At 39.7% G+C, this 15,932-nt stretch overlaps 1 long non-coding RNA gene across 4 annotated transcripts; it reads right to left on the bottom strand.

Moving 5' to 3' along the window:
- Nucleotides 1–5,762: 5,762 nt before the first annotated feature.
- LOC112167106 lies at nt 5,763–8,032 on the bottom strand. Of its 4 annotated transcripts, XR_002923597.2 has the most exons (6): nt 7,854–8,032; nt 7,669–7,731; nt 7,495–7,580; nt 6,658–6,699; nt 6,483–6,546; nt 5,763–6,258 (listed from the first exon to the last, which is right to left on the bottom strand). It is a non-coding gene; the product is annotated as an uncharacterized LOC112167106 (long non-coding RNA). The 4 variants fall into 4 exon arrangements; XR_002923596.2 differs by having other exon boundaries at nt 7,669–8,032; XR_005800230.1 differs by having other exon boundaries at nt 7,512–7,580; nt 7,669–8,032.
- Nucleotides 8,033–15,932: the final 7,900 nt, after the last annotated feature.

Below are 15,932 nucleotides of genomic sequence, written 5' to 3'. Positions count from 1 at the left end.
AGAGAGTCAAATTCGAAAGTGAAGAAAAGTGATCCAATCACCAAAGTCATCAAGGACACTATCACTAGGGTTGACAAGGAACCAAACTCTTCTCAAAATGTCACTCATGTAAAGATGAATCAGATGCTCCCTACTGATCATAACAGGTACGCAACTTTTAAGCCTTTTATTCCTACATGTCATTACTGTGGTAAATTAGGACATATCAGACCCAGATGTAATGAGAGATATAGGTCAATTCCAGCTGGTGAAGAAAAACTATCTGTAAAATCTTTACATTGTGAACTTAAAGAGCAGAAAGAGCTTATCAACAAATTGGCTAACCTGATTACTAAAGTAAACATGCAAAATAGAGATAAATCTGTCTGGATTAGAAAGGACTTGAATAATCATCATTCTAATCACTCTGATTCTACTGACTCTATTAGTGATATATGTCTCATGACAAGTGTAAGTACAGATAATCCTTCAACACATATTGAAGCAACCTGCCTGGTAGCACTCACTGCCTTGGCAGACAAGCGAAAGGATTTCTAGTATGTGGACAGTGGTTGCTCCAGACACATGACTGGATATAAAGCTTGGTTTATCTCATTCGAAGATGAAAGCACTACTGGTTCAGTTACCTTTGGTGATGGAAGAAAGGCAAAAATTCTTGCACGAGGAACAGTCAATACTCCTGGAATTCCTAATCTAAAAAATGTTTTGTATGTAGAGGGTTTAACTGCCAATCTAATTAGTGTCAGTCACTTGGCTGATGAGTACAAGGATGTTTGGTTCAACAAGCATAGATGTGTGATCCTCGATAAAAAGGGAGAAAATGTTATGAGAGGTAGGAGATCTTCAGATAATTGTTATCACATTCAATCTAATGAATCTCTAAATGTACAGGAGTGCTTGTCAGTGAGATATGCCGAAGAAACCTTCGAAATATGGCACAGAAGATTGGGACATGTAAACTATCAGGATCTACTCAAATTATCCACCAAGCAATGTGTCAGAGGTCTACCAGCACTAAGTGGTAAGACCGACAAGATATGTGGAGGATGCAAAATCAGTAAGCAAGCCAGATCTCCTCATAAAACAATAACGCTGCCACTACCACAAGAGTATTGGAACTGCTGCATATAGACCTTATGGGACCAGCTCAAACATAAAGCATTGGAGGTAAGAAATACATACTTGTGATAGTTGATGACTTCTCCAGGTACACTTGGGTTAACTTCCTAAGAGACAAAGCTGAAACCTTTGAATCATTCAAGAGTTTAAACCAGAGAATGAAAATTGAAAAACAGTCCACAAACATGTGCTTAGTAAGAGTAAGGTCAGATAATGGAACTGAGTTTAAAAATGCTGCTTTTGCTAACTACTTTCATGAGCTAGGTGTTTCCCATGAGTTCTCAGCCCCGATCACTCCATAACAAAATGGAATTGTTGACCGCAAAAATAGAGTGCTGTTAGACATGGCAAGGGTAATGCTGCATTCTGCTGGTCTAAACTCGAACTTTTGGGCTGAGGCAATCAGTACTGCTTGTTACACCATCAATAGAGTCTTCTTGAGACCTGGAACTGATCAAACAGCTTATGAGCTGTGGAAAGGTAAGAAACCGAACATAAACCACCTTCGTGTGTTCGGAAGCCCTTGCTACATATTAAGAGATCGAGAGCAACTCGGAAAATTTGATGCTCGAAGCGATGATGGTATCTTCCTTGGATATTCTATGAATAGTCAAGCATATAGAGTCTATAACAAAAGAACCAGGATTGTTATGGAATCTATTAACGTATCTATTGATGACTACTACACTAGACAGGAGAAAGCCTTTACCGATACATCATCTCCTCTCAGCTCAGAATCAGAAGACACATCAACTACTGATGACCAGAAAGAGGATGATGACAACATCTTCGAGCTAGCTCCTCAAATGAAAAGAGGGTTCAAGCAAGTCCAAAAAGATCACTCTCGTCAAGATATTATTGGACAAATCTCAGATGGTCTCAAAACAAGAAGCCAAACTGCTCCACAAGTAAGTGTAGAGGAGGTAAGTCGAGGTAATGCCTTAATTTGTTTTATCACAGAAAATCAAATCACAATGAATATCATATCTCAGTGTGGGTTTGTTTCTCTAATTGAACCAAAGAATATAAAGGAAGCCTTACTAGATGATGACTGGATTAGTGCTATGCAGGAAGAATTAACTCAGTTCACTAGGAATGATGTGTGGTACTTGGTACCAAGACCTAGAAACTGTAATGTAATAGGGACTAAGTGGATATTCAGAAATAAAAGTGATGAAAAAGGGAATGTAATCAGGAACAAGGCTAGATTAGTGGCACAGGGGTATTAACAGGTTAAAGGTCTAGATTTTGATGAAACCTTTGCTCCTGTTGCTAGATTAGAATCAGTGAGACTACTTGTGTCTGTAGCTTGTCACTTAAGATTCAAATTGTTCCAAATGGATGTCAAAACTGCCTTTCTGAATGGGGTGTTGCAGGAAGAAGTATATGTGGAACAACCTCAAGGTTTCAAAGATCCACATAATCTAAATCATGTTTATAAACTCAAGAAAGCTCTGTATGGTTTGAAACAGGCTCCATGAGCCTGGTATGAAAGACTTTCCACTCATCTGGTGGGAAAAGGATATACAATAGGATCAATTGATAAAACATTGTTTGTAAAACAAGTGAAAAATGATCTTATCATAGCTCAGGTGTATGTTGATGACATTGTTTTTGGCTCTACATCTAAATATCTTGTCAATGAATTTCAATCTATCATGGAAAGTGAATTTGAAATGAGCATGTGTGGTGAACTAACCTTTTTCCTTGGACTGCAAGTAAAGCAACTTGATGCAGGCATTTTTCTCTCTCAAACAAAATATGCTGAAAATCTCATCAAGAAATTTGGCCTCGAATCCAAGAAAGTAGTTAACAATCCCATGAGCACAACTACAAAGCTGAGCGAAGAATCAAATGGAAAATCAATCGATTCGACTCTCTATAGGAGCATGATTGGCAGCTTGCTGGATCTCACTGCCAGTCGACTTGATATTTCATACAGTGTGGGAATGTGTGCTCGATTTTAAGCAAATCCCAAATAATCACACTTGGAAGCTGTCAAAAGAATCATTCGATATGTTTCAGGTACAATTAACTGTGGCATTTTCTATACATTTGAAACTAACGTGGAAGTTGCAGGGTATTCTGATGCTGACTGGGGAGGAAACTTAAAGGATAGAAAAAGCACTTCTGGAGGCTGTTTCTTCGTTGGGAACAACCTTGTTGCCTGGCACAGCAAGAAACAAAATTGTATTTTTCTATCTACTGCTGAAGCTGAATATATTGCTGCTGGGAGCTGCTGTACTCAAATGCTCTGGATGAAACAAATGCTCAAGGATTACGGCTTCTCTCAAGGTAAGTTATCCATCTTCTGTGATAATACAAGTGCTATCAATATCACAAAAAATCCTGTTCAACACTCTCGAACAAAACACATTGATCTTCGCTATCACTTTATTAGAGATTTGGTTGAGCAGAATATACTTGAGCTAAGTTTTGTGCCCACTGAAAATCAACTTGTTGATTTGTTCACTAAGCCTCTTGACACTGCTAGGTTTGAGATGTTACGAAATGCTTTGGGGATGTGTTCTAAGTATTAAGGCACTCAAATGCTTGTCCACTGTTGAGAGAGAACATTATGATCTTAGTGCACCTTGACCATTGTCATTAGTGACTTGTACATATACTTTGGACATTGTTATCATGTCTTATTTTGGACAAATATTGTGTACTCATGGTTCGTATCTTAGTCAGTTAATTCTCTTATGCACTTTCACTTATAGCCTATGTGGTGGCATGCATGCTCCTTGTTTACTGTCAAAAGAGATTCAATGAAATAGGCGAACTAATTAATATGCTCAAATGATTCCTTCCCTCTTCTCAAAGTAATCAGGTCCTAGTTGTGGTGAACTTTCTAGGATTTGTAAGAAACGAGAATGGATAATTCTATCCCATCTCTCCTAGTAATCAGGCCTTAGTAGTGGTGAACTTTCTATGGTTTGCAAGAAACGAGTTGGTGAGTGATCTGTGCACGAAAAATGAAATAATGCGGGCAACTACTCAAGACTCTCTCCATGGAGCATCCTTGTTATGTTTAGTACCCTAAGAACATCTGTTCTGGGAGTTGCTGAGAAGAGTCTTGTTACATGAGTTCTCGGTGTCACAAAATAAAAGAGGTCTATGACTTAAATACATTACGTGCTTGGGAACAATGTTTCCTACTCCTTCTAAGGAGATTAATTGAGCTTAGTTCACATGTTTAGTTCTCTTACTTCACTCCTTCTCTTTTTCACTAAACTTGGTTCTAAGCCCCATATCACTTTTATCACAGGTTTACTCCCTAAGGTCTGAATTTGAGTACACATTCATTTGTTGATAGAATACATCATGCTTCGTGCTCTGACCTATGTGCTTTTCACTACATAATTTGTGCTCTCTGTGATTAAACTATGCTATTTTTTCTCTCTTCGATTTGACAACTACATTCAATGTCTTGATACTTAGAAAAGGAAACGATCTTGTGATATAATTGCAGATTATGGAAATATTTTTGTCTCTTCGTTTTCTTCCTTGTTTGCCAATTGCATGCACTTAAATTCCTTATTAATTAAGCCTAAGTTAAGGGGGAGAACTAATCTGCATGCGTGTATCTCGGAAAACTAAATTGTCATAATTCCTCTCCGCTTTGAGATGCTATTCCAATCAGTGTGTCCCTTGGTTTTCCCTAAACCTACTACCTCCATCTATATATAGTCTCTTTTATCTCCCTCGGATTTTACTCTTGGTTGTCTCTGTGTGCAGGTTCTTTCAAAAGCTGTTACTCTCATCATGGTTCGCACAAAGATCACTCCTCGCCTTGGTGGACACCGGCGACTTCCTCCTCCAGAGGAAGGCCGTCAAGCCGCTGCGAGCGCTGGCATTCTCCATCCTGGCATGCAACGTGAACGAAGTAGCACTCTTCCCCCCTTCCTTGTCGATCTCCCTCCCCTAACCCCTCTCGCTACTCCCTCTCTTCGGGATGCTATTCTCGTGGCTGATTGGAGAATAGCCTGTCTCACAACTGACATGGATGACATGCACTCTCTCCTAGTTCGCACCAACCATACTCTCAGGGAAGTCCTCAAGGAAATCCGCAACATGCAGTGCCACCCTCCCGGGTTTGACTCTCCTGGTCCATCCATGCATGTCCCGGAGGACACTGCTCAAGAGGAAAGCAACGGTTCCATGGACACAGAGGAGTATCGGGACACCGTCACCAAACTGCTGGAGGAGTTTGATGTTCCTTCCCATTCAAAGGGGGAGAAGTAAATCCTATCTTTCCATCTTCTTTTCTGTTTCTGTATTTAAATTTTTCATGAACAATAGTTATTTTGGTTTTGGGTTTGTAAGTGCATAAGCACAGATATTTTTGGGATGCTTTTTTTTTATTAAGTAATTTTATTTCGGTAACTTGGATCTGGAAAAGGATGGAAACTGATTCCTTAATCCAAGTAGCCCTCTTTGTTTAGTGATTAGTGTTTATCTGTGAAAACTAACATGCAGGTGTTGAAACGAAAAAATTCGCACATCCAATTATAACGAGGCCCGTCCATATCAGGAAAATATGAGTGCTTTATTTAAATAAAATTAAAAGCCTCTCATGAAAATAAGGATGGATAAAGTTGATAGCTTTTAAAACTCTAAGCAAAAGGAAAAAGCACAAGAGTCATTAAGCTGGTCTATTGGATTTCACAAGACGTCAGACTTCTTGTTTTGTCAAAATATAGATTACAAAGCAACTACAAAATAAGAGTAGTAGTCTTCACGGAATACAAGTTCCCCAAGTAGTTCACTCCAAGTTGAACTCTAAAACTCTATGTTTTATACAAACCAAACTCATGATCGTGGCAATATAAAAAGCACTGCATAAAGACAAAAAAAAGAGGAGGAAGGAAAGCAAAGGGGACAGAGGAAGCCGCAGCGTGCTCCATAGGAATAAAAGGTGGAGGATCCGTCTGCATCTCTTTATGGTTTTACCACTTTCAAAGCTCCAGTGGCGGTACCTTTAGGTGCCAATACTGTTTCAGAGCTTCATTCGGCGTGCCTTGGGGTGCCGAAACTGCTTTCAAAGCTCCGGTGGCGGTGCCTTATGGTGCCAATACTGTTTCAGAACTTTGATACGGCGTGCCTTAGGGTGCCGATATTATCCTCAAGTTTTGGCTGTTTAATACACCGAACTGTCAGAGGGCCCTTTTTGAATCACCATAGGGTCGTGGTTCAATATAAAAATGATAACAGGAACTCTGTCAATTCCACTTAAACACCACATATAATTCCTCCCTGCATCTTTTCAAAACTCCATAGCCAAAAAGAGCCAGTCCCAACCTCCGTTCCGAAGAACCTATTCTAAACAAATCAATGGGTAAACAAAAAGAAAGCCTCACCCTTGAGTTTGAATCCCGGAGTTCTGATACTTGGCTGCACTATAGTTGCTCTTCTCGCATCCACCTGCAAAAACATGGAAATAGGCTATCAAAATAAATACAATTCTGCAGCAGACTTTAAATTTAATGTCTGCAAATAAGTTGAAACAGCTGATACTCTAAAGAAGAAACTCACCTTTAGAATGCTGTGACTACTATCACCTGGTCCGACTTGAGCCTGCACAGGAAACAAACTTGTTAAAGTTAAATACAAGCTTTGAAGCATTTAATTCCAAGAACAAAGCTAAAATAGCCAAAGAGACAGTCTGAGGCTTTTAACATTGAAAGATGACAAACAAGAAAGAAAGCTGGGCAGTGGGATTGCAAGGCAGGTCACAAGTTGTCAAAACTAATCACACTCTTTGTGGCAGCCAATTCCAAGACAAGTCTGATGGACAGGTTCTTATATTTGCAAATGGTCAAGACAACCAAATGAGACAGACCAAGACTTGATCTCAAGGGTTGACAAGTATGTGTTCGTGGGTGCAGTGTGTCAAGAGAAGAAAGAAAGATAAGAATTTGCAAACTTCAAAGGCATTTATGTGCACAAGTTTGGAAGCATTCGTCGTCCCAAAAGTTTCGAAGCGGTGTCAACAAAAAAAAAGTAATGAAAGTCGCTAGGTGGACTGACAAGAACCAGCTTGAAGGTTTAATTGGAGACAATTTGGCTCATTGTTCATCAAAATGTGTTGAAAGGTGCACTATCATTCAGGGCATATTCCAAAGCCAAATTAAATCTATTCAAGGAGAGGGCAACAAGTCCTGAACCAACATTATTGCAAGAAATATCCAAGAGGTGCCGACATGAGAAAGTAGAAGAAGAAATATCTTGGTTTGTGATCTTACAACCAAGTATGAATGTTTAATTAATCATGCATTCTCTCTGTGCAAAGTGTGCTGTGTGCAGTACCACCACAAAGAAGAAAAGACAAAAAAGAAGCAAAATTAATAATAAAAAGGAGCTAGTCTCTACTTCCAAACCAGACGCACCAAAACGAAAGCAATATTGGGAGTCCAAAGGCTTTGATTACCTGACCACGATGAGATGTAAAGTTTCCCCTGTAACGCCAAGAAAAAAAAGGTTAATCGCAGGGACTTATCAGTGGGAGCAAGGATTCCCTCTTCAAAATTATGCTCATAAACGCACCTGAAAAGTCAAAGGCAGGAGTATTGCTTTCGCAGCCCAAAGTGTACCTTTGCCTTGTTCGACCTCACAACACCAGAAAACAATATTCAATTCCCCGAGTCGCCGATCAGAAGGACCGAGAAGAAAATTTCAGTTTGTTGTACACAAATCAAACAAAGGAGTGAAATGAAGGATGAAATCCTCACCCAGTTTGTGTGCAGAAATCTCAATTGCAGGCTCTGAAATCCTCCTTGGGCAAGAATGTAGTTGCGACTCTATCCTCAATCCCATCTCCAAGTTGATTTCGGTCTTCAAATCCATCTTTGATTCGACTCAGCAAGAATGGCATTCCAAGCTCGTATTCGCTTGGGTTTGGGGACGGTGGAAATTGAAACGGAGCAGTTGTGAGGAAAGAAAAAAATAAAATAAAAAATAAGTGAAGGAAAAATAGCAGTTGGGCCTCTGAGAGCTTTTGGGCCTTTTGGAAGTCCCTCTGATGCCCAAAACAAAAGTTCGATATACTTCCCCGAATTCTTTTCAAGAAAAATTAAGACTCGGAGTCCGCTCGGTACATTGAAGGTGCCAATATTAAATTTGGGGCCAAAAAGCTTTATGGATCGAGGAACATGATTCTCGAGGATACAACAAAAGCCCATGTCCAAATTTGGGCCCATTTGAAGAATTCGGCAAAGCATGACGCTACGGGTTTTCATTTCCAAATACCCGAGCTTTGGTTTCGTAAAAAAATGCTCCGGAGCCTAGAAAATATCCCGTTGGTACAAAACCAAGAAAAATACCCCAAAAAAGTATGAACTACAATGGTTTGATCCCTTCACAGGGTATGTAGGCAATCTAGCGACCCACTAGATGCAACCGTAAATTCAAATCGAATCCCTGACTCCCCCAGTCAAATTCAGCAAATCCGAATCTCTGACTCCACCAGTCAAATTCACCCAAACACCATAAAAATCAAATAATTCCCAAATCACCCAAAAGCAAATTCAAGGGCTCTAAACCCTCACAAATATCTCAAACACAAATCCAAAAATAAATGGGTCATCTACCCATCTAAATCCCAAATGCCTGGAACTACATGTGGTTTGATCCCGCAAGGGTATGTAGGCAATCTGGAATCAAATAATCTAGATGCAACCGCATCCCAAACACTATTCCTATTCCAAAAACCCAAGCCTTCCAATGGGTCATCCACTCATTGGAGCTCTTGAACTACGAGTGGCTTGATCCCTTCCCGGGTACGTAGGCAACCCATTCCAAAATTCTGGTGCAGCCGCAAAAACAAACAACCACACACTGGTTTCTTTATAAATGGAATCAAAGGGTGTTTCCCTTGTAACAGGGGATTGTAATTAAGAGACACATTCTGTCTTGAATGGGTCGAACCCGAAATAATTAAAACTCTGTTCTATTAATGAATACGAGTGAAATTACGTTGGGTGACATTTTACACTCTGTGCAATTTTTTTAACCTAACAGCAGGACAAAAAGATGGAAAATCATGTGTTGAATGGGATTGCCCAAAGGGGGAGATTGTAAGTATATTAGGCTATTACCATTCAATGCATGATTTCCCATTGTCACAAGGAAACCAAAGCATCAAGAAATCAAAGAGGAAGATACGATCAAAGAAAAGTGTCTCATTGATCTTGAGTTTAATATATACTCATTCCAAATCTTGTTGTATAATTTAAATTGATTTACATTGATTTGGTGCATTTTGCATTAAAGACTTTTTGCATGCATAACAAATAAACAAGAAACATTGATTTCAGTTTTTGATATCTTTCCATATTGAACTTATTTGTTGATAAAAGAAAAGATTTGTTTGAGAGGGAGTTTTCCTCTTGTATAAAAGGTTTCGAAACTAATACAAAGCTTAGGGTTTTTATTATCGTTTTTTTCATATAAACATTGTTCACTCTTGAACCAATAGTTTTTTTGTTAAAACCTTTTTCTGAAAACTCTCATTATTTGTTTCGTGTTTCTCATGTGTTGTCTATTGCTTTCATAATTAATTCTCAAAGATCTGTGAGACATCGAGAACAAGGAAGATCAGTTGATTGATTAGAGTTGATAGATTGATAATCAAGTAAACGTTAGATAAGTTGTAAATCAAGTTAGCATTTGTTGCTAAGTGAATGTGTTTGTTATGAACAACACAACTTGTATACTGTAAACTCATTTGATTCATATTGGATTGATCTTTCGTGTTGGCTACGTTAAAAGCCACGCAGTGAAGTTTCCTCAGTGGAGAGGTTTACACTGCGTTAGCAATTTCTGTGTCCCTCTTGATATAGTGATTTCATAGTCAAGTTGTTCTATTGATTATAGCACAATATCGTTCTGTTTGGTATTTTCAGGATCACTTTTCTTTCTTCATTTGGTAACTAATTAAAATTAACAAGTTTTATTTGATGGATTACCTTAAGAGGCAAGATATTGTGATCTATACGTTCTAGCTTAGATTTAGAATGGTACTGGCAGGTATGCAGTGACTTCTGTGAAAATTCAAAATTGTTAATCACCTATGTGGCACGGTGAGGATATGAATGGAATATTAGTATGATTTAGTTTCTTTTTCTTTACACAATTAAACCAAACATTAAAATGGAAACAAACACATCTTTTCTCGTTGTTTTTTGCCTTTTCTTGTGTTTCCAAATAGCGAAATGGATAGTTAGTGGGAACTTTGTTTTCAGCCTCCTCCTCTCAAGTCAAGAGGAATGGAAAGTTAGTGCGAACCAAACGAGGGCTTATTAGCTGTTTCCCACTAACTTATTAGCTGTTTTTATACATCTTTCTTTCCATTCCATTGTTTCCCACTAGCTTTTAGCCATTTTATGAAAGTTGGTATGAACTGCAATTTTTCAGGGTGGGAGTATGAATTGCAATTAGTTTATAGTTTTTAATTTATTTTTTTTTGGTTCACCTTCATAATATCATTTCTTCTAAATACTAATAGTTTTTTTTTTTTTTTGATTGAAAGAGAATTTTATTAACTCAATTAAATGCATCAATATGGGGACAATTGTTCTTAAACGAGAACCCCCACAGAGCTAACAGACTAAACAACATCAAGTAAATCATGGAGCCAAGGAGGCCCTACATCTTTGCAAAACATAGCGTGTACCAATGATAAAGCCGATGTCGCCAGCTTGTGAGCCACCAAGTTGGAGCGTTTCTTCACATGCTTCCAAGAAATCATTTCAAACTCCCGCATAAGCAATCTAACTGCATCCAATACTCCTCCAATAGCACTCAAATCCCATCCAGAAGCATTCAGCGCATCACCATAAACTCTCACACTTCTCACACCCAATGCTCTACCAAACTTTAATGCATGCCATAAGGCCAAAGCCTCCGCTGCTATAGGGTTAATAGGAACTGGTAGTGGAATAGACATTGCACCCATTAATTGACCTATACCACTTAAAATCACAGCACCCAGCCCTACACCTCCCTTTAATACGTCAACTGCACCATCGAAAAACAGCCTGGGTTCTACTCCTTCAAACTGTTGACCAGTTTCAAGGACACCCTCATGCTGTCCTCCTTGCAATGTAACGCTACTAGTCTGCATTCGTGAAAGCTCAAGCTGCCACTCCAAACTCCTTTGCACAATCTGTCCAGCTTCCAAATCGGACTTATCATGAACCACATCATTCCTACATTTCCAGATCCACCAACTAACCAATCCAAATAACTTCAACTCGCTTTGAGATCCAATTGCAGCCACATGAAGCACAAGATCGGTAAAAGAGAGCTCCTTCCAGTGTTTCACAAATCCTCTCAACCATGTCTTCTTCCAAATCTTCTGAGATTGTGGACAGTCCCAGAGGCAATGTAAGACTGTTTCACTCGCTCTTCCACATCTACCACACTCATCATGAGAACAAACTTTGCGTTTAAACAAACGCTCAACACAAGGAAGGAATGAATGGCAAGCTCTCCATAGAAAAAGCTTGACTTTGTTAGGGACCGCGAGACCCTAAAGAATACTCCAAACATTTTTGGAGTTTGAATCATCATTCTCCCCACTACACTCTATTCTCAAACCTACCTGCTTCAACTCCATTCCAAGCCAATAACCTGATTTCACTGTATAATACCCATCTTTTGTAAAATGCCAAATAGCCACATCCCCCCCCCCCCCCCCTTCGTTCATAGAGAGGGATAGAGAGGATTTTCTCGACATCCATCGCTAGAAAGTTATCTTTAATGAAACTAATATTCCACATACCTGGCCTCTCCATCAATTGGTTTACAGTAGTGTTTTCCTGCATAAATCTTGGAGTAACAATCCAGAAAGTCAATGGTGAAGGCAACCACTTATCCTCCCAGACTCTTGTAGTTTCACCATTACCAATTCCCCAGCGAATCCCTGCACACAACAATTCCTTTCCCCACACAAGACTCCTCCAAATAAATGATAGCTTTGTTCCTACCTGAGCTGCTGCCCAATTACCTCCAATGCCATACTTCAACTATAGGATATGATTAACCAATGATTCAGGATGAAGCACAATCTGCCACAAAGTCTTCGCTAGTAGAGCCTAATTAAAGCATTCAATGTCCCTAAATCCCAAGCCTCCTGCTAATTTATTCTTGCAGAGGACATCCCACTTGCACCAGTGTATTCCTTTCTTCTTACCACCATTACCCCACCAGTACTTACCCACCTTAGACTGATAAGTTCAGCAAATGCCCTTGGACAATCTGAACACCGACATAGTGTAGGACGGGATGGCTTGTGCAACAGCCTTGATCAACACAGCTTTACCTGCCTTCGATAAGAGTTTGGACTGCCATCCCTGCAAATGATAGTCGAGGCGCTCATGTATTCTTTTGAACATTTCCTTTCGATTCCTTCCCGCAACTGTTGGTAATCCCAAATATCTCTCATGAAATGGAACCACTAGAACTCCAAGTAGTTGGGTAATAGACAGCTCCTGATCTCCTGAAGTACCTGGACCAAAAGCAATTGCAGACTTTTGGAAGTTGATCTTCTGTCCAGCCGCACATTCAAAGTCTACACTAACTGATTGTCCCTAAATACTAATAGTTTTGTATTCAATTTTATAAATTATTAATTAGAGCCTAGGTAGTAGGTTGAAAAATTAGTGTCATAGGATTATACCAATGGCTGAGATGATGTCATAAAATATGGTGCATCAATACATTAGGTGCACTATAGAATTTTTATCTAAAGATCTCACATAAAAAGTAAAATAAAACCAAACATAGTTTTGTCGATGAATGAATCATCGGGCATAGACTAATAAAAATAGACACACATCGCTAACAAATTTTTACCAATGAATCGCCTCCCTTAAGAAAAAGTAAAATGGAAATTGAACTTTGCGAAAGAATTATTTGTTGTTGAATACCTCTCAAAGAATAGAGTACAAGGGACACACTCTCTCCATCTAGGGTACAGTACTCCACCGCTTCGCCGTGACACTTGCATATATTGCTCTCCCACGACTTGTTCTTACAATTTAGGCTGCTCCTAATTCGTTCTCCTTTAAAAGGCAAAAGTATGTATATAAACTGAAGGAAAAGATTCTTTTTTTAATATTATTATTGTTTTATTTTGAACAATAAACAGAAGGGAATTAGAAGCCCTAATTTCTAATCCAACTTCCTCTTGTCTTCTTATTGAAGTTTGAAGTTTTTTTTTTTTTTTAAGGGCAATGGAAGACTAATTCATTGATGACAATCATAATGACCTCACTCAGTTAAGCATTAAGGATACAAACACCCTTCATATTACAATTCAAGCTCATCAAAGAACTCAAAAACCAAAAGGAACTCCAAAAAACTAAAGTTCAAAAACAAAGAAAACTACCAGCAAAAGCAAGAACCCTATAGCTTCCAAGGTGTGACACCTCTTTTATTCAGTTGAGGCCTAAGACCCTTCTGGTGTACGCCGCCCAAATCAAACAAGCTCCATCACACCCTAGTAGACATAGGGGAACATCTCCTAATCGACCTGGGAAGCAAGCAAAGCTGCCGCTCCCTCAATCCTACCATGCACACTGCCAGGACCATCCTTAGTGGCTACCAAGGACCCGGAGCCACCACACACAGACACCGCCAACTTAACTTTGTTTCTATGTCCTTGAGGCTTGCCCTTCTTCTTGTAAACCTTGGGAGGTGACATCACCTTCACCTCCACCAAACCTTCAGAGGAGAATTCCAGACCTAGGTTTTCCGGTTGCAGAGTGGCCGGAACCAAAGCTAAACTATGTTTAGCTCTTTTACCATCATCTGCGTCCTCCTCCTCCCTAGGGCGGCGCATCCCTACCACTAGAATAGGAGCAGAAGTGCCTTCAGTCCCAGGAGAAGATACCAACTCCGGAAGAGATCGGATCTGCACTTGTTGCTTCTTCAGTAAGTTAGGAACCTTGAAGGTCTAAAGCAAAGAAGGAGAGGGTTGAGAGTTATCCTAAACATGAAGGCTGGGAGAGCCGGCCCGGTACCTGCTGCAAACCCTCCTCCACCACAGTGTCAGTCTCCGACTCATCCTCCCTCGGACACATCTGTCCTCCATGATTCAAGAAGGCACACAACCTGCAATGCCTCAAAAGCCGCTCACACTGAAACCGCGAAGTGAGGACGTCAGTGGGCGAAACCCTAACTCTACGATCTAAATGCACCGGGTCATTGATGGCCAAAGTAATTCGGACCTGAGCATCACCATGCCGAAGAGCCAAACGATCCACCTCCAAAACCTCTCCGATTGTTCCTCCCACCAGCCGGACAGTGGGTTCGGTCAAGATACTCGGTGGAAGATCGTGAAGCACAACCTAGATCCAAACAAAATCAAGCTTCACCTCAGCAATCTCTGAGAAGTCATCGTAATCATTCAACATAATCATAGCACGTTGAAATCCCCACGGGCCACCCTTCTTCACCTGCGCAACATCATGTTCATGAGTGAACGTAAACATAAAACGATCACCCCATGGTTGGACCTCCACGGTCCCCATCAGTCGCCACATTGACCGCACCGCACTTCGGAAAGAATCCAAAACCACTGCCGTACAAGTGTTGAGTTTCCCCACCAAGTAGAAATGATGAGCAAAAAACTCCTTCCCTGGAACCCTAAAGTTTCCCAAGTCCACCGGTTCCTCACCCTCTCTGAGCGACAATTTGGTCGCTAACCTGGCCGTCATGGAAGCAATAGCAGCAGCCATGAAGTGGGACGCCGCACAACTCAAAAAACTCAAAACCCTAACCCTAGCAAAGCGAGAGAGAGGGGAGAGAAAGTCGCTATATTTTAATAATTACCATCAAATCTAGATATATATGTCTTTTTTATTTTATCTAATATATATATATATATATATATATATATATATATAATCCCAAGCTTTTTGTTTCGGTACGTTTTGTTTCGCTTTGTCTTGTTTCTTATACATTGAAGTTTATATATATATATATATATATATATAGGATTTTTCTCAGGTGCGTACCTCCGTACCGAAATTTCGGTACGGATTTCCAGTTTTCAGCCACTTTCCGATCACATATTTTGATCTTAACCGTTCAGTAATATATAGATCATCTCTACAAAATTTCAGCCAATTTGGTGATCATTAAGGCATCCAAACTGCAATTTACACGAACGAACCGAATCTGTCAAACCGGAACCGTTCGTGTACATTGTTGTAATTGGCAGTTTTGAATGCCTTAATGATCACCAAATTGGCTGAAATTTTGCAGAGGTGATCTATACATTAGGACCTAAAAATGGAACGGTTAAGATGTGAAAATGTACATTAGGACCTAAAAATGGAACGGTTAAGATGTGAAAATGTGATCGGAAAGTGGGGGAAAACGGGAAATCCGTACCATCGGCATGGTACGGACGTCCGCACCGTAGCCGGACTGTATACACACACACACACACACATACATATATGCATCAATGTCTCTATAATCCCAAGCTTTTTGTTTCGCTTTGTCTTGTTTCTTATACATTGAAATTTAAAGTTTCTTCACGGGCAATTATGTTGTTATATGTATCTTATGAATTTGATTTTCTATTATTGAGTTTTTCATAATACAATCTTAGTTCCCAATTGCAGATTAATTTTTTTATTTGGAATACATTCATGGCAATATTATGCAATCTTTATTATTATTATTATTATTTAAAAAGGTTTGGATCCCAGCCTAACTAGGAGGCTCAGCCTCACGCTCGGTTCCATTTATTGTTAAAAAAATTAGGCATCGGAGTTGGAGGGTACATTAAACCTGAA

Source organism: Rosa chinensis, chromosome 5, assembly GCF_002994745.2.
Source record: "Rosa chinensis cultivar Old Blush chromosome 5, RchiOBHm-V2, whole genome shotgun sequence".
Lineage (NCBI taxonomy): Eukaryota > Viridiplantae > Streptophyta > Magnoliopsida > Rosales > Rosaceae > Rosa > Rosa chinensis.
The sequence above is the reverse complement of the archived record's forward strand: the minus strand, read 5'-3'. Positions and strand labels throughout refer to the sequence as shown.